The sequence below is a fragment of the Mizuhopecten yessoensis genome, unplaced genomic scaffold (assembly GCF_002113885.1).
Source record: "Mizuhopecten yessoensis strain PY_sf001 unplaced genomic scaffold, ASM211388v2 scaffold7205, whole genome shotgun sequence".
NCBI classification, from domain to species: Eukaryota; Metazoa; Mollusca; class Bivalvia; order Pectinida; family Pectinidae; genus Mizuhopecten; species Mizuhopecten yessoensis.
Genome location: NW_018406933.1, coordinates 39,440 through 63,133, shown reverse-complemented (window position 1 = coordinate 63,133; position 23,694 = coordinate 39,440). Strand labels below are relative to the sequence as shown.

The following is a 23,694-nucleotide window of genomic DNA, read 5'->3' as shown; positions in this document are numbered from 1 at the left end:
CAGTTAAACAACATTTTTCAACCTACAATTTTGCATATAAATTCACTCAACTTGATATCTAATAACTGGGAAGTTGTAACTAATTCAATAATTGTTTCTAAAAGATACACAAAAAATAGATTTTTGCTAATCACTGATTTAAGCTAGACACAATTTGATCAACTGGGCCCTGTTGTAATTTTTTAATCACTACACGAATATTGATATTGTATTTTTGTGAGCGAATGTGTCCTTTGAGTCAGCAAATTACTCAGACAGAATATAAGATAATTCAATATAACTTTCTGTACACTCCATGACTTCTATTATTATGGATATGCTTTTGGTGCGAATGGGCTTCTAGGGAACCTCTGCTGTAAAAGGGCAGGTTATAGCAATATTTCAATGATCTGAGGTGCCTTGCAGTCCTTGTACGCAATGTTTTTATTGATGTTTTCTCTCTATTCTCTCTAATCTATTTTCATATTTTTGTATCATGCAAAGTCAAAAACTGAAAAAAATAATGTTATTTTGGAAATGCTTTTGGCCGAAAAATTAGAAAAATAAATGCACAACGATATTTTATCATTTTGCGTTGCAGTTACAGAAGTCTTTTTTTCTGATGAAATAATGAGGAATAACCGAAATTTTATTCTTTAAATGATCGGTGAACTCAAAAAAAGGCGTGAACTTTTTGAATAAACTACTTTTTTGACTGATGTCAATTATACCAAGTTAATAGCATATAAGGCTTTACCAGAAATAAATATTAGTTAACCTTTTCAATGTTTGACCTGTTATCCCCCAAAACCTAGTAGGTTTACTTGAACTATTTTATATATATATATGCATGTACGTTTCCATGAAATAGCATTGTAATGCCTGGAGCATACAGGACCGACGGAAAGGATGTTCTTCAAATCCTGTTCGATGAAGGACTTGTGGCGTTATGGGTCATTTTTGGCCTCATAAAAAGTTAAAATTTAAACTTGAATTTATTTACCATAGTCTATTAAAAACATCATATCAATTAATTGGGGCTATCTTTTTAGGAATAAATACTGGTATGACAATGTGGAAGCTTTAAAAAATTGAAGAGTGTTTAGATTATTCTCTTAAAAATGTCCAGTTTTCAACCAAATCTCTAAGTACAGACGATACTCACGCATTTCATTGTGGAAATGCAAGTTAATGTTTCTCGTTTAATGCCATATCTTATCAACCAGTTGTCGAATTTATTCCAGATTACGAGTATAACAACTAATTATAAATCCCCGATGAGGCCAGACATGACCTTTAACGCCCCAAGTCCTTAAGCTTTGAAAGCAATAATTAGCATTTCACTATTAAGAGTACATAGTCACAAACATATTGATGTTAAGTAAATACATCCATGCGCTTTTGAAGGGAAAGAAACAAAGTGTAACGAAACTATTGTGTAGTTTAACAGTTTCCTCTTGTACCTTTAAACGTTTCTATATTGGCTTTCTTTCGGTGCTGATCACAGCACAATCTTGCCTGTAAGGCCCCCAAATAAGAATTGTGTCGATGGGTCATTCAGGAATATACAGTCAAGTAAACAATCTATGAAAAAATAAAGTAAAAATTCTAGTTTTGACAGGACAGACCAGGCCACAGCAACACTCAAACATATGTAAACTTAATTAAGTCATCTGAGCTTCACTATATGCTTTTTAAAAGAGAAAAATAAATGTTTTATCGGCAGTTCTATATTTATCACTGTTCTTTGTTTAATTCCAATATAAATATTGGTGGTATCCCCAAGCGATGATAAACAGAGTCGTACGTAAGTATTCTGGTAGTAGTCCTTGCAAATAACTGGAGCGTGAACGATTACGCAGGGCTGTGAGGCATTATTTGACTATATGTGTAGTTACTCGCTGTACAATGGCATGCTTGGTTTAAAGATGTCCATTGCTGAGCTCTATTGTGTGACGTATCTCAAAGGTAAGGCCATAATCCTATTATTAATGATTAAGAAAAATATTATTTTTTCGGAATGAACTGCAACAATTGAATTTGGAAATCATTTATATATTTCTTAAAAACATGTTTTAAAATGTTTAGATTACAATTGGTTCCTAAACTAAGGGTTTTGATGATGATTAAGAATTGTTTTCTCTACCTTCTTGATTATTTTTATGACAATATTAAAATCATTGTAAACGCCACATTTACGAATAATACCAATAATCTAAAAATGGATCACGCGTCTGATTAATGATCAGATTTGACCGAATTTGATCTAAGAGTTGCGTTCTTAATATCTCCAAAGTACCACTCTCTTGCGGCTATTAAGCAGATATTAGGCAGTCTTTAAAACCAGGAGCCAAGTTGCATTCATTTGTAGTTATTATCTGTCATGATAAGATCCTAGGGAATGATAGATACGATGAAGATATTTTAATATTTGTATTGAGTACTTGGAATCTATTATATTACATTATTACGGAATATGATCATACTTATGTTCTGTATCTTATGGTTGTTGGTTCTGGTGGTACATCTGTAATATCGCCCGAATTGTCAGCAAGTTAGAGACATGATTGCATGTTTAGTTCATCACATTAACAATGTTTATCAGTGTGTTGTTTTTTAGGACAAACGGGTTGTTGAAATACCTTTGTATTTTCAATTGTGGTTAGTTATGTTGCAAGAGTGTATACCACATCAACTTATTATTTCCTCTTGGTTTTTTGTGGTGTGTGGGTGTCTCTCTGTGTGCATTCAATACATTCGAAATTAAATCGCGTTAAAGTCATAACATTGTGACCTAAGGTCAATAAAACTCTTTTCACTTCTGTTGACATTGTTGACAAGTCAATTATCCAAAGAATTTATTAAATGTTCGTGATAATTATTTGGGATTTGTGCGTGTGTGCATCTTCTACACTCGAAATTAAATTGCATCAAGAAATAAGCGTCATTATGATACACTTTGTTAACAAGATCATTATTCATAGAAATTAATCGATGTCAGTAATGATTTTGGTTAATTGAACATGTTGCCATTTTGACAAAATCTCATCACTTGTCAAGGCTGTATAAAATAGATGCGCATTAAATCTATTATTATTCCATCTCTACAGAGATTCGTGTGAATACATATATGGTTCTGGAGCTAGAACGTTATAACATTTTTATGTTTATCTCAAATTTAAAGTAACATTTTAAATCAATTCAAGCAGAATCACAGGTGTCTGTTGTCAACTTATGAAAATAAAATTTAGATGTATTTAAATTTGAAATCAGTATGTCTTCGTATGATTTTAAAGATGTGTTATTCTAAAACTAAATAATGCATTAAGGTAAATGTAAACTCATGTATTGATTAGTTATAATTTTTTATTCAAATTCCAAAAAATTAGAAAAAGAAAATATCGAGATATGGTGTGTCATTCAATTTTGTATTGAAAACCGGTCGATGCTTTCTAGAGATTCATATGGTTTGTTAATTTTATATACATGTTATTGTTGATGAATAATTAATTAACACAAACGGAAAGTTTTTGTTTTTTTAATAATAGTTTCTAGTTATGAGTGTTGAACAAATATAATTGTTACTCCTCGTTATTTACTTAAACTACAGGTAATTTAGACAAGTGTACGTTTGACTATAATAGAAAAACCGTTCAGATTTATATATCGTTAATACAAATCGCTAGACAAGCTGTGAGATGAAAAATAATTGTAATGCATATTATACCAATTTTGATTAATTCTGCTTCTGATTGGAAGGTGGGGAAATATTGCCAAGTTATGTGTCAATTATGTTATTAGTGGATATTTTGTGGTTGGAATACATCTTTGAATACGTTTCAAAATATACGATTTCTTATGCACTTATAATAAATCGAATAAATCAGTTATCGATCTCCCAATCCTTCACTGCATAATGTTAACCATTTTGAATATGATTTAACAAATTCGAACACACACATTCTATAAATCACAGAAACCACTTTTCATCAGGATTGTAAATGGTCTCTTTTTGATTTCTGGTACCAGTCTGTTAGCTATTTGATTGGTACCAGACATCAAAAAGAGTCCATTCACAATCCTGATGAAAAGTAGTTTCTGTGATTTAAAGAATGTCAATAAAACAACCCTAGATCAAAACCTGTCAGTTTTACCGTACCTCTACAGAGCTATATATTCTCTTTAAACTTAAATACAACTCTGAGATCACTAGTATAAAGGTTTAGCACCGTGCGTACATAGATTATTATTTTTAACATATTCAATTGTTTGATTCCATGAGCAGAACTCTTGTCTTGTTAAACTAGCAATAATTACTTGCACATGAGATACGTTTCATCGATAACATTACACACAAGAGTGTTTTGTTTGCTCTGTTGCGGTCTGGTGCACAACGCGTGTACGGGTGTGTACCGGTTTCTTTAATCTTGTGATGAAAATAAATTATGAAAACTTGGATATTCTAATTTTAAGATACATACTATTAAGAGTTTTACAGAGCATAAATATGTAATATTGATGATATATGATATATATATATATATATATATATATATATATTACTTGACATCAAAATAGCACTGTGGCTATATGAAACATGTGAGCATTATTATTTATGTCACACAAATATTTATCACATATTATACTGTAATATCCAGTGAGTATACCCATGTAATATTGTTTTTGCGTAAGTACATGACGTCACAGACTAACGTGCTGGAGTCAAAAGGACGGCTTTTCACATATAAAGGTTGCATGGAAATTGTCGTTTTAAACGAATACATGCCACAAATCTTGATAATGTGATAAAAAGGATCTGACACTCGTTTTCATTTCATATATAAGATCCTATATATATATCATTTTCCTGGTTACGACTGGAAACGAATTGACACAAAGTATGCTAATTGTATACAAAAGTCTATTGTGATGTTGTTCCTTTAATGCTTTGAATAGACGGATGAATATTTGGCTTAGCTACACTATGTAGGAAGTGTTTCAACGGAGGAATATTTTGCTATTCATATGAACACGTAGCTTTTCCATGCATATCGCATGACGCTTTTAAAGGTTTCATACAAAACACAGCTGCAATCGATTTGTGAGCATTATGGTGTGGATGCGTTCAATACGATATATTTACATTCTAAGTTAAGAGTTGTTAACAAGGCCTCGTGTTTGCGGTATAAACATTTATGTACCATCAGTGTGAGCGGCATTTCTCAAACAGCCTAATGTCATCATCTAAATGTTTGCTTTTTACGATAGCCTTATCGTATTCTAGACGGAAAAACAAACGCCAAAATAACACAGATCAAACGTTGTTTATAGCCATATGATTCCCCTCTTCTTGTAATTTCTATATAGCGGAAATTTGAATCAAATAATGTCTGTATAAAAAATAAGATGAGACTTGTATTGATAATTAAATGTCAATATCGTATGTGCATTACATTATGTATAGGTCCATCTCTTCATTTTCGCGACAGATAAGCTTTTAAAATGAATGCGCCAATACTAACCCGCGAATTTAAATCGCGGATATCAATTTCATAGAAATATTTATTTGTATTACATACTTACTAATAAATACGTTTTTTTGTATATGCGATACAACACAATTGCTCTAACCCATATCAGCCTCCGCCGTATCACACCCCAAAACCCGTATCAGCCTGCTCCGTATCGGCCCGCAAAACACCGTATCACACTCCTTTTTAAACAAAATAACGTTTTCCAATATTTCAAAGAAAAATAGATCATAATATAGTAGATCATTACGTATTTTATCAGTAAATATGTAATAAACAGAATAAAACATGCCTTTTTCCATATCACACCCAGTATCAATCCTCGACAAATATCAGGTTGATACTGGGTGAGATATTGAAAAAGGCATGTATTATTCTCTATATACAATTCAATTTATTGCTCATATATAACTCTACAATGTAGTTTTAATGACCAATTTCAAATATCAATTTTCAAATAAACATCTTAAAAAGAAGTTAGAAAGCACTCACATATACATAGTTTTGAGTAGACCTGAGCGTATCGCAAACCTGTTGGCTTACTTTAGATCAAAAGACGCATCGAACAACCTTTGCGGTTTACTTTATGCTAATTGCACGTGTAGGTTAAGCGTGGCAGAACACATTCCCTGTATACAATGTATCAGGGTTGTCCTTTTATTAAAAAGAAAGAGAGAAATGCGTTACAGCTGAAGGTGAGATTAGCAGCCTAAAAGTCGGAGTTCCATAAAATAAACATTTAAAATGGAGATCTACCTTAAACATGTTTGTTGTCATTCAATGAAACATAACGTACCCATGTACTGATTTGTAACAACAAACAAGTGACATATGTGGTAAAAACCTTATTATGTGACAATGTGTTCTATAAGTTACTCCGTACAGGCGATTGTGTGCACAAAGTATTGATATTGAGTTTGATTTTGTCCTTGTGTATCGGCGATTTTATTCAAAAAACTGTTTTTGATATTTATCTTTACATGTTAATCATATTAAATTCATGCAGATGCAGTTAATAGATCAAATGATTACCTTTGAAGTTGAATCCAATACTTATTTGTACCCAATACACATGCAAGTCTTTCAAATGCATTTCGTAATAGCCCCGATTTATCTGTAATCCTGACCTGTCACAAAATGCTGACAAATTGTTGCTGATCTGAAACATTTGATTGCTTTACATGTTTAAATGTCTGAAACGTTTTAAAAGGCAGATTTATTTTGTGCTTGTATAACCGTTTTATTCGCAAAATGGAATAACAAACTTGAACTTTGATCCTAGCTTCTTTGACAAAAAACGCACAAAAAGAAAAAACCCCACTATGAATTGATAACAGTTTTGTTTGAAGGGGTAGGGGATACAATATTTCCACCAGAGACAAAGTATTCATTTTTTATTTATAGCTCGTGTTTTAAATGTAATTGTCTTTAGGCTACAGAGTGCACATGACGATCAAATATCACACAGTTAATTGATGGCTTCCTAAGACAAATTAGTACATGTTTGAAAATAAATGCTGATAGTTGACCAACTGTTATATAAAAGCTTCAAGAAATTGTACCACCTCGAAATGGGTTTATTCAAAATAGCAAATAATTGTTGATTTCAGTAATTTTTAACAAAAACAGTGCACTTCTTATATCCTAACATCTCAGATAAATGCAAAGTTTATACGTTTCTCCTATTTTGAATGTTATCTATTTCACTCTGGGTTAAGGACTTGCTGCACGTGTCTGAATTGAAATAATAATAAAGCACGCCGGGAAATTTTCGCCTCGTCCCAATTAACCGTTACAAATTCGTATTCGCCCAATCTTAATTTCGCCCTTCACATTCGCCCTCCACATTCGCCCTTCACATCACATTCGCCCTTCACATTCGCCCTTCGCCGTTGAAATTCATGTTTTCCTAACCTCAGTTTCACATTTAAATGGTCAAACGGTCTTAATAGCCTTGTTGGTCTATGGGGCATCCTCGATACCCTCATTTCAAAGTTTATTTTCTGCCAGTCGGACAGGGATCATTCAGGCTACATGGTCTTGGTACCGGTAAAGGAACGTTAAGGGCTATTTTATTCTTACCAAATATCTCTCACAAAAGAGTTCAAAACTAAGAATCTTATTCAAATTTAAGCACAATTTTACAAAATATGTATTTATGAAGCAATATTATTTATTTTTTGGAGAAAAAAAGAATGTTGTTCAGTAATTTGTAAAGCGTTTTATAGGCACGTCTTTCGTGGTATTTCTACATAAGTTCCATGACTCTCATCCTCTACACTCCAGTGTTTACGCTCACTTACGTTATCTGCACCCATGGAATATGTCATAGCAAAATTGAAGGCATCAATATAGCTGTTTGATTGGTCTCACGTGAAAAAAATCCCTGACCAATTGCCAAGCTGATATCTGTCTTTTGAAGAGTACAGAGGAGCGACACACGACTTCAAAGCCAGTAAATGTTACCGTAATGCGACTACGAGATTCTTTTGATGTACATCAAACGAACAAACTATTCTAAGGGTTGGACACTAAGCCTTCGATTTTGCTTTGACATATTACAGGGGTGCAGAGAGCGAAAGTGAGCGAAACTTATTCAGTTTCCAGGATGGGGAAATGAGTCTGTCCAAGCTTTTGGATTAAAAAACAGTCTACCTCGTTTTCATGACATGGTTAGTGATTTAAATCTTTGTTCTCGAAATCAGCGATTCAGGACGCAACGGAATTTGTTTGACGTAATAAGATAAATAAGTAATGTGCAAAATTCATGCATTTATGACTTTATACATATACTTCAGATATTTTCTCAAACACTTACTTTTCGTTTCTTAGAATTTAATGAAATTTCAGCTTCACTATTGGATAGGGCCTAGTAAGGTGTAAGCACTTGTGCCAAATCCATATGACTGTTTATTGTCAATAAAATAGTTTTCAATGTATGTAAGAATTCAATGAAATTCCAGCGTCACTATGTGTGGACCACTTGTGTTGTACGGACACGTTTAAACGAATATGACCCGGGAGTTGCAAAATACGTGTAATTACAGGGACAGATTGGGTCTTTTATACATTTTGATTAATATCTTCATAACGTGTGTGTGTATATACACTTGTAATATCGTAACCGGTAAGTGCCACTTCAAAGATAATAATGTCCATTGTGCCTTTTTTGCATACTATCACCTAGTTACTCGTCTGTTACCAGTAGATCAATGACACTTAGTGACAAAACCTAAAGTGAGTACAAACCCTCGAGCATCGAGGTTACAGTACACAGTGACGAAACTTAAGTCTTCCATGTCACGCCATGTTTCATTGGTTTTTATGCGTGTTTCATTTTCTTTTTTCTTTTTCTTCCAAGAAATTTGTTGACTTCATTTTTTTCCTCCCTCTGTTAAGAATGACAGCTGGATAATTATTCAATGTTTATATTTCTAATATAAAATTGATAAAATCTAATTCATCCATACCTTTGACTTTTAGGTATCAATTGTTTATACCGCTTTAAAAGTTACTTTTGAAAATATTTCCACCGTTACAACGTGTAAAGTTTTCATGAACATGTTTTTGGCCAATTAGCTTATCGTGGTTAAATTTCTAACTGATGATTTAAAAAAATATGAGCTTTATCGGCAGCAATTCTGGGTAGATTTTTAGTTGTGTGCATAATTGTTTAAGAGTGTTGGACGAAAAATAAAGTCAGTAAAGATTTTTTGAAAAAAATTAAAATGAATTAATAAAGAATCGATCAGGCACAATAAACATGAAAATCGTATGGCACATCACTGTACATGAACTGTCAGGAAGGGAGCGCTTCAGTAGTGAATCAACTCTCATAAGTTTAAGTGGCAGCTACAGACAGATGATTTCTCAGGCAGTTTTCACAGAAATATTATACAAATGTCAACGATATAAAGATAATTTCTTGGGCAGATGTTGACGTAAATTAAAAACACACTTTCCAATCGTAAAAATAGCATGTTTTCCGACCTACCATGCCATCATTGAGGGTCAATTAAATGTGCTACATGTACACTATTTAGGACGCGATCCTGGTATCGCTGCATAAAGTGATGATGCAATGGTGACGTTTTCAGAATTAACGTACGCGTAAGCTTTTCTTACATGTATGTAAGAAAAGAAAGGTTTTAAATGAAGTAAGCTACGGTGATATCCAGTGAATATACCCATGTCATATTTTTGCGTATTAACCCATGTAATATGACCTATCAGCCCAGTGATTGGTTGTGGGTTTCAATTGTTTCAAATGTGACGTCACGCCTAGGACAAGTACATGACGTCACAAACTTACGCACTTGAGTCAAAATGGCGTCTTTTTACATTTCAAGATTGCATGAGAATTGTCGTTTTACACGAAAAAATGCCACAAATTTTGATTATATTATAAAAAGGATCTTACACTCGTTTTCATTTCATATGAAATTTGTGAAACTCGTTACAAATTTTTCATTTTAGCTCGCCAGAGGCTCGTTAAATTGAAAAATTCTTAGACTAGTTTCATAAATCTCATATGAAATAGCAATTCGTGTAAGATCCTATATTTACATCCCCTCTTAATTCCGTTGAATATTACTGTAGGAAAGCTGGCCCCAGGACGCTTCCGTTGACTAGGTCGCTCAGTCGGTTAAAGCAATAGTATAACAAAATTATTTCATTTATTTTTAACCATAAAATTTCCGAAAAGTATGGTTTTCATGAAATATAATTTTATCTATTTTTAATAATAATGAAACAAGTTATTTAAACTTTTACAGCTTGCTTTGATCATTTTTGAGGAGCGAGAGTGTCATCCACCTTGCCACCCGACCACCCGTTGATTTGTTTTATCAGATAGAATTTATAAAAGCTGCAGAAATAAACGGTTTCCAATATGTCGTCAACGTTTTGGTAGTTGTACCAGGATCTTTAAGGTACTACCGTGCTAATCATGTGTATACATATATTGAGCATACACTGGTACGTACCGCTCTTGTTGTGATAGTCACGTACTCAAACTATCGTAAAACTTCTTGAGAAGTTCCGTATGTCAATGAGCTTGTCTTGGTAAACACTTGTCCGACGGACACATGTCAACGGGGATCGCAGTGGTTAGGTAAATAACACGTCATCTTTACATATTTACTCTGTCTACCATCAAACTCATTTCACTTCCGTAAAACAAATGATAATCCTGAGGTCACTCCATTTGCTTTCAACTGACCTTTGACATGAAACGTTCTCATATGTCAAATCACCTATTATTTCAACTGTAAATTGAAAGGTCAAAACACAGGATAATGACCATGTCGATTAAAGCCGAAGGGTCAAAGGTGAGCACGTGAGTAAACAAAATACTCTCAATGCTACGAAAGCTTTGATTCTATTGTATAGTGCCAAGTGGTACATATCGACAGGATTTTGTTTGTTTATATTTTTGTTTCACAACTTAATAACATCAATGGTTATTTAATGTCGTGCCTCCATGTGTGCAATTCATGCGTGCATGTGTGTATATGTGTATTTGTGTATGTGTGGCGGCTGCAGTATACTGGTGTATTGGTGTACTTGCCTCCCTGCGATAGCGCGGATCTGATACCGAGTTTACGGTGCTACCTTTCTGATATACCATATGTAGAGGCACGGTAGTCTAGTGATAGGACGCTCGTGACCGAAGGATTGCGGGTTCGAGTCACGGCACAGCACTGCGTTGTATCTTTGAACAATATACTTTACTCCGCTTGTTCCAGTCTACTCAGCTGGAAATGAGAACATGGTTGGGTAGTAGTTATATAACTGTTGAATGCTAGCTGTGAGCACCGAAATGGCAGCACCGGCTGTATGCTTCCCAGGGAGTTGCGAAAGATATTGGCTTGTTGCAAAGACCCTATAACCACGGATAATAATTAGTGAACCGCTTTGAGACGATTTATCACGATGGATTTTATATTTTTATTGTGCTTATTGTATGGTAACAATTTTATGAAGAATTTATATATATCATATAAATTGTTTATATATTGAGTTATTGTGTAAATCAAGTTAAGCGAACATGCTATCGATACAGTATATGGAATTATCAAACAAAATCCAATGACAATGGTCGTAGGATTCAAACAGTTTGAGAATCCAGGTCTCGGCTTAATTGAAAGATTAAAAAGGCACTCATTAGGAATACGATTGTCAAGGATTACGGAAAGTACATAATGAAGTAAATACGTAATTGTAAAGTCAGCCTAACACGAAGGTCATGGTGTCAAGAACTTTTGGGCTTTGTACTTTGATATATGCATTTATATGTAAACAGTCACGTTCAACTTGTTCTTACATAAAACGGTTATAGTGACATGGTCAGTTAATATTGATCCCGGGCTTATCACCAAAAACAAACGTACCAAACCGACCACTGGTGACCAGGATCACATGATGTGAAATTCTGCATTTATTGGTCAAGCAGTTAAACAATTGACCATCACTATGGCGCTGAGTATAAAAAGGCTCGATCTCTCCCAAACAATCACTTTGGGAATGAAAATCTAGAGATCGCCTTGCTTCACAAATGTTAGATGTTCTATCATCATCAGTACTGGTATACAATACTCCTAATATCACCTTGTAATGTGCCAATGGAACCAGGCAATTCCAAGGTTGTGATTATTGCACGATATCAATTCCCTGTAATTGTGCTATTAGTACCAAAACAATATATTTCTCAGGATCACTGACTCAATGCTAAGACTGAATCCAGGGCCCGTATTTATGAAACCGTTCTCATTCTCAAGCATGGATTTTGTGCTCAAGCCGAATTTCTTGTTTTCGTTATAAACTAATAAAAAATCGAATTTTTGTCAATGGTTTTGAAAAAGATTGAAGAGACTAAAGCCCGAAAACTGTTTTCAATCTTTACATTTGACTTTTTGATCGTTTGACATGATTTAAGTGAGTTACAAGAAAGTTAGTTTGAGCACAGAATCCATGCTTGAGCATGAGTATGGTTTCATGAAAACGGGCCCAGGTCTCATTCTCCTCGTACTTTGACAACTGTATCCAGACAAATCCTTCCTTTGTTCACTTTTGACTTTGGTTGTATCGATGTTGAGTTAGAATTATGATTGTATTGACATTGAGGTGTTCTCGTGTAGTTTTCTTCAAGGTTTAGTTTAGGAATATAGTTTGCCTTACAATTCAAAACTCAATCTAGATCTGCTTGTTTCTTCTGACATTTTTTTTATTACAAAATGTCCCCCTGTTAACTTGGCACTGCTCCAACAATTCTTCAATGCGTCAGCTTTAGGCAACATAACGGCAACGTCGCTTTATCCCAAACCAATACAGATTACTTTACCGTCTCTCACAGTGTACCAACACAAAATGTATGCGTTAGTTGCGGACGATCGAAAAACAGATCTTAACTTGGCTAAAATGTCGAAAGATGATTCCATCGTATTCAATTATCTAGCATACTCTATAGTAGCAGGCGAAGTCAAAATAAAATCCGATGATTTTTCACTCATGGATATTTAATCAATTTCCGGTGTAGTTGTTTCGTCCATCAATTTTCTCGCAACCATTTGGTTCATGTTCAAATTTAAGCATTTGTCTAACTGTCCTTATGTTTAGGAAAGTCGCTTCTGCTCTGTTGCCCAATTTTAACTACATTCTCCCGTCTACAACACCCGCTCCAAATGTTGCTGACATCATCTCACAGTTCCTTGTGTGGGACCACGTGATTTTTTCTTTCTTTCCGCTCTTACAGTTATCATAGTCATCGTAATCGTCGCTACCGTCATGCACAGACGTACCACTCACACTCGGGTCATTGTCCATGTTGCCTCACCCTCAGATTGTGTAACTGTGACAGTACTGAATGTACCTATCTGTCCAATCTACTGGGCTGTTGACTTCCCTCATGGTGTTACAAATGTATCTGTACACGGAACCTTCCTCCCAACCCTCGAACTAACATGGCCAGAATTCCAAAATGAAAAATCTACTCACTAATCAGACGGTCAACGTTCCATCTGTGGTTCGTACCTCCCCGTGGACCGCCCGACGAATTAGAAGTATCCTTACTCAAAGTTTCACAGTATTCCCTATGATCTCTCATCAAGGAGTACTGCACCCGATTACGACACCTTTGGATACGCCCAAGCACATTGCTCAACCACCCCAACCAATCATAACCCCGCAGCCTCTACAAACCAAATCGTCCCTATATCCCCCTCTAATGGCAATGCAGTAAAAGAATCATTTTGTGTTAGTATTAAGTTATTAAACATCAATGTCGCGTTAGTTACGTTTTGATGAATAAACTCCACTGACCACTAATCATCGAATAAGCGAAAACATGGGCAGGCTGAAATTCTTTCTGGTTTTTTTTAGAACAAAGACGTGTATTTACAATGAGTGTAGTTTATCACTAGCTAATATGAAGTGAGTTGTTTTTGCATAACAAACGAAAACTCTAGAAGTATATTCTTATAATAGAACCGGCTTTGGTAATAACAAACGCGACACGTGTTCTGAAATTGTCCCGGATAAGAGGACAAAGCAAGAAAAACACATGTTTACTTCAAATTACAAAATAGTTCTGGGAATTTAGGAAGGGTGAAGCTATTGAAATGTTCTCACGATTCTGACAAGTATTTATGCAATACAAAATTTTTGTCGTTGAATCGATTCTAATGGACGATAAAGCATAAGGGTTTATCGGGATATCAGTGAACAGAAACGAGATCCTCCTTTGTTTTGCTATTTCACCCCTGTGTTACATTAGTAGACTCTGCCATGCATTTATATGGACGAGTCCAAGTATGGTCTACAGTGGCGAAAAAAGGGTTAATCTTAAGGCTACAATGATATATAATACGTTTGATTACAAGACACTCATGTTAGGTCATGTCTGTATTGAATGCATTTTGTTTCTATCTGTAAATCTGGGTTTGGCGAAATATCTCTTTATCATCGGGTAGACATAAATCATGATATTGACATAGGTTATGCAGTAATTGAACTTCCTGATTTCTGAGAATATCAAAAATTAGTTGTGCACTTGTATGCATAATCCGCTTCGCAGAATTATACAAATTTTAAACAGCTCTTTTTTTTGTGTATATACCGTATAAGTCAAACACAAAAAAAAGTTGTTTCTTATAATTGAATGTAGGTTGTGGAGGAAGGGGGATATAACCTAAAATAGTATATAATTGATAGTCTTTCTTTGAGGAAATAGAAAAAAATCAAATTATTAAGCATTTACTAGCATAAAATCGGTTAGTAACTGCCATTTATAACAATGCAAATAAAAATAATGTGACAATATGCTTCATTAGATATATCGTGCCGGAATGTTGTTTTTCTCGTTATACTTTACTTTTTTACTCTGTCCAATGCTTTCTCGATCAGATCAGCTATGTCAGCAGAAGATTCACCACTTGAAAAACAAATCAGACACTATTCAATGAGTAAACAATGAGAGCTTTGAGTCCTGTCTCTACTTGATCAGATTACATTTAATTCCGTTCATCCAATTATCTGTCGCAGTAGGGGACGTTCCAAAAGTCTTGTTAATATAGTTAATTAACTCGTTTTTTCTAATTAAAAGTTTGTTTGTTTAATCCAAATGTATACATCATAAGGATATAGTTTTGGTAACGTATAAGGGTCATTCCATTGTCGAAAATACAGTTTCGTTTAGTGGTCGTATTTTGATATCAAACGTTTTACAAAATTAAAAGTTTAAAATCCGAGCGTATACAAATATGGACAACACCATATAGAGTAAACGTCTTCGTTTTGTATGTTTTAAATCTAAAATAGCGTTAATTTTGTCAATATTGAAAAAATGAAATATACTTTTCTTCGATTTGGGCATCTTTCTTTATAAGCTTAATTATATCAAATGTCCAAATCGGTATTTGACATCTCCACCCGGTTTATAGTTTTAAGCTGCAAGACATTCTGAAAAAAGAATACAAAAGGACAAATTCCCCTCTTCCTAATATGTATATTTAATAACGCCAATTTGGTTCAATTCGGGCAGTGATCAAAACAAGTCAATGTTCATTGGATGTGCATGTCTTAAATAGATATATAAGCAGAGAAAAAATTGTCAACTTTTCAAGACAATCCTCTCTTTAACCAGGGCAGAATCACGGAACAATAACCTGCCACAAAAACACAATGAAAACCGTTCAAAATGTCATATCACGAAATAAAACATAGAGAAAAAACAGTTAACATACAACAGTTACATATCAGAAAATATGAAACGGAGAAAAACAGTTAAAATACAATATCTACAAGTCATGAAATAGAACACGGAGAAAAACGTTTAACATTACATAATAACCTATAAAGAAACTACAAAATAGAGAAAATCAATAACAAGAATCAATTTGATTTCAGCAAATTTTATTGTTCAGAAAGCAAATGGATTTGACAACAGGCAAGCCTAGATAAGTCCTCTCCAATAGTTACCACATACACACAAGTCAGAGTGAAAAGGCTAAATAGAACATTTCATATAGACAATATAAAGGACAATAGATTCTAGAATGGTGGTATTTAGACACACATTTAGATTAATTACTTCGGGTAACGTATAATAACCAAATATATAAACATCTACTCCAGCTTATACAGACTTGCATGCCTACACATCACAATCAATTACAAAAATAAAACAATTACAAATCACAAAGTAGAACACAGAGAAAAACAGTAAACATGAAACAATTATATAAAAAAAATCACAAAACAGAAGAAAAAAACTGTTAACAGGAAACAATTACACAACACATCACAGAACACAGAATGAAAAAAAAATGACAGCAAACAATTACAAGTCACGAAATAGAACACTAGAGCAAAACAGTTAACATGAAACAGTTACATAACACAACACAAAACACAGAGTGAAAAAAAAAAATACAAGTCACGAAATTAAACAGAGAAAATCAGTTAACTTGAAACAATTACATATCACAAAGCAGAACACAGAGTGAAACAAATAAACATAAAACACGAATTACGAAGAAAAAACAGTCAAAATGAAACAATTACATATTACAAAATATAACACAGTTAAAAACAGTCAAAATGAAACAATTATAAATAATGAAATACAAAACAGAAAAAAAAAACAGTTAAAAAAATGAAACAATCACATATTATAAAATAAGATAAAGAGAAAAAAAACAATAAACACGTTTTGGAGGTTTTTGTTTTTTGAAAGATAAATGTCAATGTAATTTTGTCATAAATTTATTTAGGAGATGATACATTTCAAAACGTCAGACAACAAGATACTGAGCAAACTCTAGTTTGTTTGATAAACTGTCTAGTCAGGTTTGAGGGCAAATGTAGCTCCTGAACTAGACGTCATTGGACGCGGTCACGTGAAACACAGATATAATTGAAACATTTAATGTAAAGCACACGTGTGACACGTATGACGGGATATATTATGTGTATCGTTGCTATTGTGTAGAGATGGAAGAAATGTGATGACATGAGCACATTTCTTACATTCATTGGCAGTAACGCATAGAGTGTGGAACGAACTAGATAAAATGAACACTCCTTACAATGCGCGGCAGATACCTCGATGGAAATGTACTGTTGTTGTTTGNGTTTTATAAAAGGCACAGCAAGATATGTTGCATTTCGAACACATCGAAAAAACAAACATAATATTAGATGACAGCGAACATGTATGTTTACACCCTCATAGGTCGGATCGTAATCGCATGGAGGGCGGTGATTTGTGATATTGAGCCGGTAAATATAACCTTTTCAGGTTAATATAGCCGTATATGCACCTCACTAATAGTCCTTAATTGATAAAATATGTCATTGGTGGTGAGGTATTTCAAGTTTGGTTTGGCCTTCATCTTACTTTGTCGTACTCTTTGGTGGAAAAAAAGTTCGAGACATATTCCCTTAAATAGACCGTTATATGAAGAGTTAAATAGCAAACAGCTCTTCATTTTTCATGATAAAGTTATTTAGAACTAAAACAGATTTACGCTTAAATAACTCAAATCCGTCAGTGTATATATTTATACATCATACAACAGAAACAAGTACCGCAGGAGCAAGTATTCCAAGGATTTCTGTCAAAAGAAGAAACAATAATATTCCTAAGTTCGTCAACACTTTTTAAGAAGATAAAAGGTAAAATTGTGTGTATCAAGTTGTATATAGGCTTCGGAACATATAGGAACCATGCTTTCGACAAAAGTACAACCACAAATCCCTTCGTGACTGGCTATTTAGCGCTCCATTAATCACACACTATAGCCTATAACCAACTGACCACTCAACTAAATAGCCAGTCACGAAAGGATTTGTGATTGTACTTTTGTCGATAGCATGATTCATATATGTTCATTAAAATCCCGAATTAAAATCTATTTTTGTCTTGACTCCAAAATAGTTTAAAGTTTTTACGTTGTAGATTTTAATCCGTGTAAATATAATAAGATATAAATAACGTAAGCCATGTAATAATATACAACATTTATATAGCGCCCTATATAATTTGTAAAATTACTCTAAAGCGCTTTATTATTTTTCTCTTTATATCCTCCAAAATGAAGATTACATAAACAGAATAGTTACATATAAGAATTAATCAACATATATACACACATAGACATTGAAAGAGTACAAAGGTATCGTTATTTTAATGAGTACATGAATATGTTATAGGAGAAGGAAGATGTACATTGCAAAGGGCATCATTGCTTAAATATACAATCAGACGATTTGGAGTGATTTTTTAACAATTGTTACACGTGTGATATAACCCCTAATCTTAATTGTTTATAATCTTTAGATGACATCTTATAATTTAATTCACTACCCAATCGGGTATTAGTCAAATCAAAATCAGGTAAATTATGTTATCAAATACACATTGAGTTGTATATCAAATATATCGGTGGTCGGGTGGTGCAGTGGATAGCGCACTTGCCTTTCACCGAGGCGGCCGGGGTTCGATTCCCCGATCGGACGTGAAAAGGTTGGGGTCACCTACCCGATCACGTGGGTTTTCACCGGGTACTCCGGTTTCCTCCCTCACTAAGACTCCCCACGCGCTAACATCCGGGCCAACAAGAGTGATTAATATAAGTTGAAATAACTTGTTTCATAATTGTTGTTAAATAAATAAAGTCAAATTTAGTGTTTCAACTTCGGTGGCCAGCCGTCCGCCATAAAACAGCCCTCGATGTAGTTTTGTTATGCTAATATGAATTAACATTATTGACTTGTTTTTCAAACTAAAGTAAGATATTTAAAGTATATGATAATAATATACGACTTGTATAAATTCTACAAATTAAAGTTTGACAATGGAACTATATCTTGTTTGTTTGGTTGTCATGCTTGTTAGGACCCCTAGCGAACATTTTACATTTTCCGCGAAAACACATTGTTATCTCTACTACTTTGCCCCAATGTATAAATAGAAAAAATATACCGGTTGTATATAATGTACGTTTTTTAATATGCTTGACCATATGGGAGACGAGTCTAATAAAGACTATTATTAGTATTATTATTATTATAAAATTATTTTTTGCATATTCATGAGGTCATAACAACATTGATTGTATTACTTAAATGATCCTGTGACCTTTTCGCTGCCATTCAAACGTATACCGGTATATATATATATATATGTAATTGTTCGAGGAATTTATTTCAGTTTCTAAAACACCATTATCGCCTGCGTCTTAAATACCATGTCCTTTGAGTGTGTGGACGGTAGCTCGATTGATATAAAAGGGCTCAAATAAGTAATCCTAATCTGAATATAGTGGAAGAACGACAGGTTTCAACAGGCGTGATTCGAAAGTCTTAAACTGTATATCGAAGAGACACGAAGAAACTCTCGTCTCGTCGGCTAACATAACTGTACCTGTATTTCCAGATTGTCAAATAACTAATGTGTTTATTCATCTCGCTTTAGGAATGGATTTATTCAGATAAAACGGATCATCACATGGAATGGAATATATGCAATGAATAAGGTATGTATAATATAATATTTATGTATACATGTTAAAAAATAATATAAAAATCCTTTTTAAGACTTTGCCGAATTGTCAAAAAATGATTTAAAAAATTACCATATCATTTCATCAATAATGAAAAAAAAACACTTTTATTTTAAAATCGATATATACTGCATTTAATATAATTATCGTGATTCAGACCTTAAGGTCCCACATACCACTTCCAAAAACTGTAACGAAGTGTTGGACACTGTTTTTCCCCTTTTACAGCTTTAATAAATAATTTATGAAATGAAAACCATACCTTGCAGGACTTTTATGAGAGAGGATAACGATGAGGTAATGAATGAAATAATACCCAATATAATCAACGACAGTGTTCCGAGTGTAAAAAGAAACGAGTGGGGCTAAAACGGGTTCGAACCCTGAACTTCAGATGTGTATAGGAAAAATCCTACAGTGTCCTCGGAAAAACTACAATATGTTCGTTTCATTGTTTAGATGAGTAGTTTTACGTCCGGTTCACTGCCGAGTTGTTCGGTTATCCAGCAGACAATAAACTACAGTGCAGGGGGACAGGGATCCTTAAAAATATTAAACATGTGATTTTCTGTTGTAGAGTTATCGCCCTTACTTTTAACGGCTTTATCTTATAATTCCGATTACTTTTTCTATCACCGTTTGTATTGTTGTGTATCTTTCAAATGTGTCATAGATTGTTACAAAAAGGTATATATCGTATATCTTTATTTATTATTTAGTTGTTCATAACTACTTAAACTACTTCTACTTAAAAGTTACATTACAACATATATTCACTAAAATAAAAGTCCTTCACTGTTATATAAGATATGATATTGTGACGTCATCCAAAGTGAATGACGATATTCATACCCAACATGTGTTTTTGTTTACACTACTGTCGGTGGAGTTGTGACTGAAATAATAGGATGGGAGAAAAAAAATCATCCCCTACCTTGAGGGTGAGACAGAGAAATCTCAAACCCTCGGGTGATATTTTTGGTTGTCTAACCCTCGGCAGAGCCTCGGGTTAGACAAACAAAAAACATCACCCCTTGGGTTGGACATTTCCCTATCACACCCTCAAGGTAGGGGAAGATTCTATTAGTCTTTATCAGTAAAAAGAAATGGGGCATAAGTAAACAAGGTATTGCTTTTGACATGGGGCTTTGTGACGTCACAATTAAAGTGATGTAATAATGACTAAGTAATAGAGATGTATAGGCATTCGGAGGCCAGTTTGGCATCCTCGATATCAAGGTGTCGCGCTCACGTACGCTCTCTGTACCCCTCGAATATGTGATAGCCAAATTGAAGGCACGAAGATACCTGTTTGATTGGTCTCAGGTAAAAAGAACTGACCAATCACTAGGCTGATACCTGTCTTTTGAATATTACAAAGGAGAGACGCCCGACTTTAAAGCCAGTATTTGTTTACCGTTACGCGACCGCGAGATTCTTTTGATGTACATCAAAGAGTCGAACTACTCTTCCTGTCTCATCCACAAGGTGGCGCACACTGATCCTTCGATTTTGCTATGACATATTCCAGGGGTGCAGAGAGCGTAAGTGAGCGTAACCCCTGGAGTATCGAGGATGACAATTTGGAGGCGCGCAGTCTTTAAAAGGCTACCTTAAGTTTCCTCATTTTCTGTTGCTCTAAGAATGGTTAAAGTGAACCACTGGTTATGGAAAATTTAAAAATATGAATAAAATAAAAACAAGAAGATATTATTTCACAGCTAAAGAATGGTTGAGATGAATAAGATTGGCGTGTTTGAATATCTTTGCCTCGAACGCCTTTGTTTCTTATTGTCATTAATTTTAATTGTTCACCAACCACTGGTAAAGGTTCTTTGAGTATCTGGGGGCTTGTTTCAGAAATAGAAACACCAACTCAATATCGCGCGTCATCGTCATCCACGCGATTACAGTCAGTAATTCTAGGAAGTATTCTCTTTTCTCAGAAAAAAAACCACCCTAACATTTGTAAAATATGTTTGTCGTTCGATCCTTGTATTCATCTCACTGACAAAGGACTGCTCTATCGACTTCGATTGCAATTGTTGTTCTTGGTTTAAACATTATTCTATTGTCAATATATTGCAGTAATACAAATACATTTTGTAGTATGCATAATACAAGGATTCAACAACGAGTGCAGTGTGCCGCAGTAGCCGTGACCGCTAACGTGCACAATCATTACAACTGTGTGCAATAAAGCGTGAGCTTTAGACCTTCCATTCTTCCAAGAATTTCGGTTCGATCCCTTGTTGTGGCGGAAAAAGAGCACTAGTGATGTATGATAGGGTAATTAGTTGTTCCCCTGTAATTTTTCCCCCACCATGACAACAGCACTTGTTACCTTAGCGGCGTCGTAACAAAACTCTACAGAGCTTATGTTTGTAATGTGCACGACGTTACATAAAGGTTCCTTGACTTAATCTCGTCTACGAGCAGGAGCACATTGACAAATATTGCCGCTTTCATTTTTAAAGCGAATGAGATACGGAACCATAATTTATTTAATCGGGAGTAACGTCCGCCCTGATGTCGTGAAACCTGCATTTAAGTATGGAAAGTCACCTGTTTTACTTTATTATATATTTATCTAAATTTAATGCATTGTACCACTGCATATATCCTTGTGTACGCAATGCATTTATGGCACAAAGGCATTTGTGTCTATTGCTGAATAAAGATTACATAACGATAATTTATTTATTTATAGAGTACATTAAGCATCGATTGGACGGCATAGACTGTTGGCGCATTAATACTTAAAGGATATAAAGGGGATGGTACAAGAAGCTTAGACAGCTCTTTTGTGAAGGGAAGATTTACTGGAATATAATATGATAACGCCGTGGCTATACACATTGAATGCGTTGGATACAACGGGGTGTTCTCAGTTCGCCCGCTTTGTAGAAAACAAAGAAAAGTGTTGATATAGGAAGACAATGGCAAACCAGTTATAGTCTGTTTCATAATTACCCCACAGGTAACTTACCTGTGTGAAACTTACCGTCTGACTTGTAGCTTTTCTGTGTTTGTGATATGTAAGGTATTTTTTGGATATATATTTCAGAAGTTTAAATACATTTTGAGGGGTATGAAATTGATGAAATAAGATAATAAATAAACACCTAATTGTCTATTTATAAAATTTTAGGTAAATATTCAAAATTCATTTATGCTTATACACAAGATACGTCATACATGATGTACAATACAGATATAACAAATAATAACTAAATAGTAAGAGTTTACAGTCAAATATATCAATACTGATACTTAACATTTCATTTACATTACACGTTTTAAGCCATCAGATACAAGATAAGCGGAAAACTGTCCATATTTCCCCAAGTCGGCATTTATGAATACGGGAACAAATAATGAGTAAATAATTTCTAGTATTAATAGTGCATGGAAAAGGTATCAAACCAATTGAATATGAATTTTTGAACTGCTGAGATATTAGGTATTTGTTAATACAATACTGTAATTAAAGCCATATTCACTATCTCTATGAATGTCATGGGGTTTCCAAGACTTAAAAAAAATACTTTCATCACTTTCCCATCCGAGGACCAACTGTTGAATACATTTTTTGATTCCTTGATGTAATATGCAAAACTAAATTGTATGACGGTAAAGTGCTCAAAATAAGGAAAAGCATGGTTGTTCAAGTTTCTCAAAACTGTTTCTTGGGTTAAAACAGACTGTAATACTGTAGTGTAGCCTAGTGTGTAACGCAGTTTGCTGAAATGAACGGTGCAAGTTCGAATCCACGTTCAGATTTTCCACAAATGCTGTAAGAAAGGGGAGATAATCAATCAGTGAGTAACGATGAAGTCAATACAGTGGAAAGGATAAACTTAGTTGACACATTTAAAATAAGGGGAAAAAAAATGAAAGTAACAAATGGTAATTTCATGATTGAAAAACACAAAAATATTTCCTTATCATGTGAGAGGATAAGCATTTCCCGGAAAATTTTATAATCTTAAGGAGCTGTTCCTTTATACAAAATTGCACATTCAAATATACCATTCATTGAAAGACCAGGAATTCCTTAGGGATTGATAGTGGCGGATCCAGAGACCTATCTTGGTGGTGGTGGTGGTGGTGGTGGTGGT

At 34.2% G+C, this 23,694-nt stretch overlaps 1 protein-coding gene across 5 annotated transcripts in view; it reads left to right on the top strand.

Moving 5' to 3' along the window:
* LOC110453247 (beta-1,3-galactosyltransferase brn-like) overlaps nt 1-23,694 on the top strand; it is a 63,556-nt gene that overhangs the window by 31,842 nt on the left and 8,020 nt on the right. For 2 of the 5 annotated variants that reach the window (XM_021502115.1, XM_021502116.1), the window contains exon 2: nt 19,486-19,546. The gene's annotated coding sequence lies outside the window, so the exon portion shown is untranslated. Of the gene's footprint in view, nt 1-1,765; nt 1,948-17,269; nt 17,289-19,485; nt 19,547-23,694 lie in introns of those variants that run through there. The other 3 variants (XM_021502114.1, XM_021502117.1, XM_021502118.1) reach the window with 3 other exon arrangements.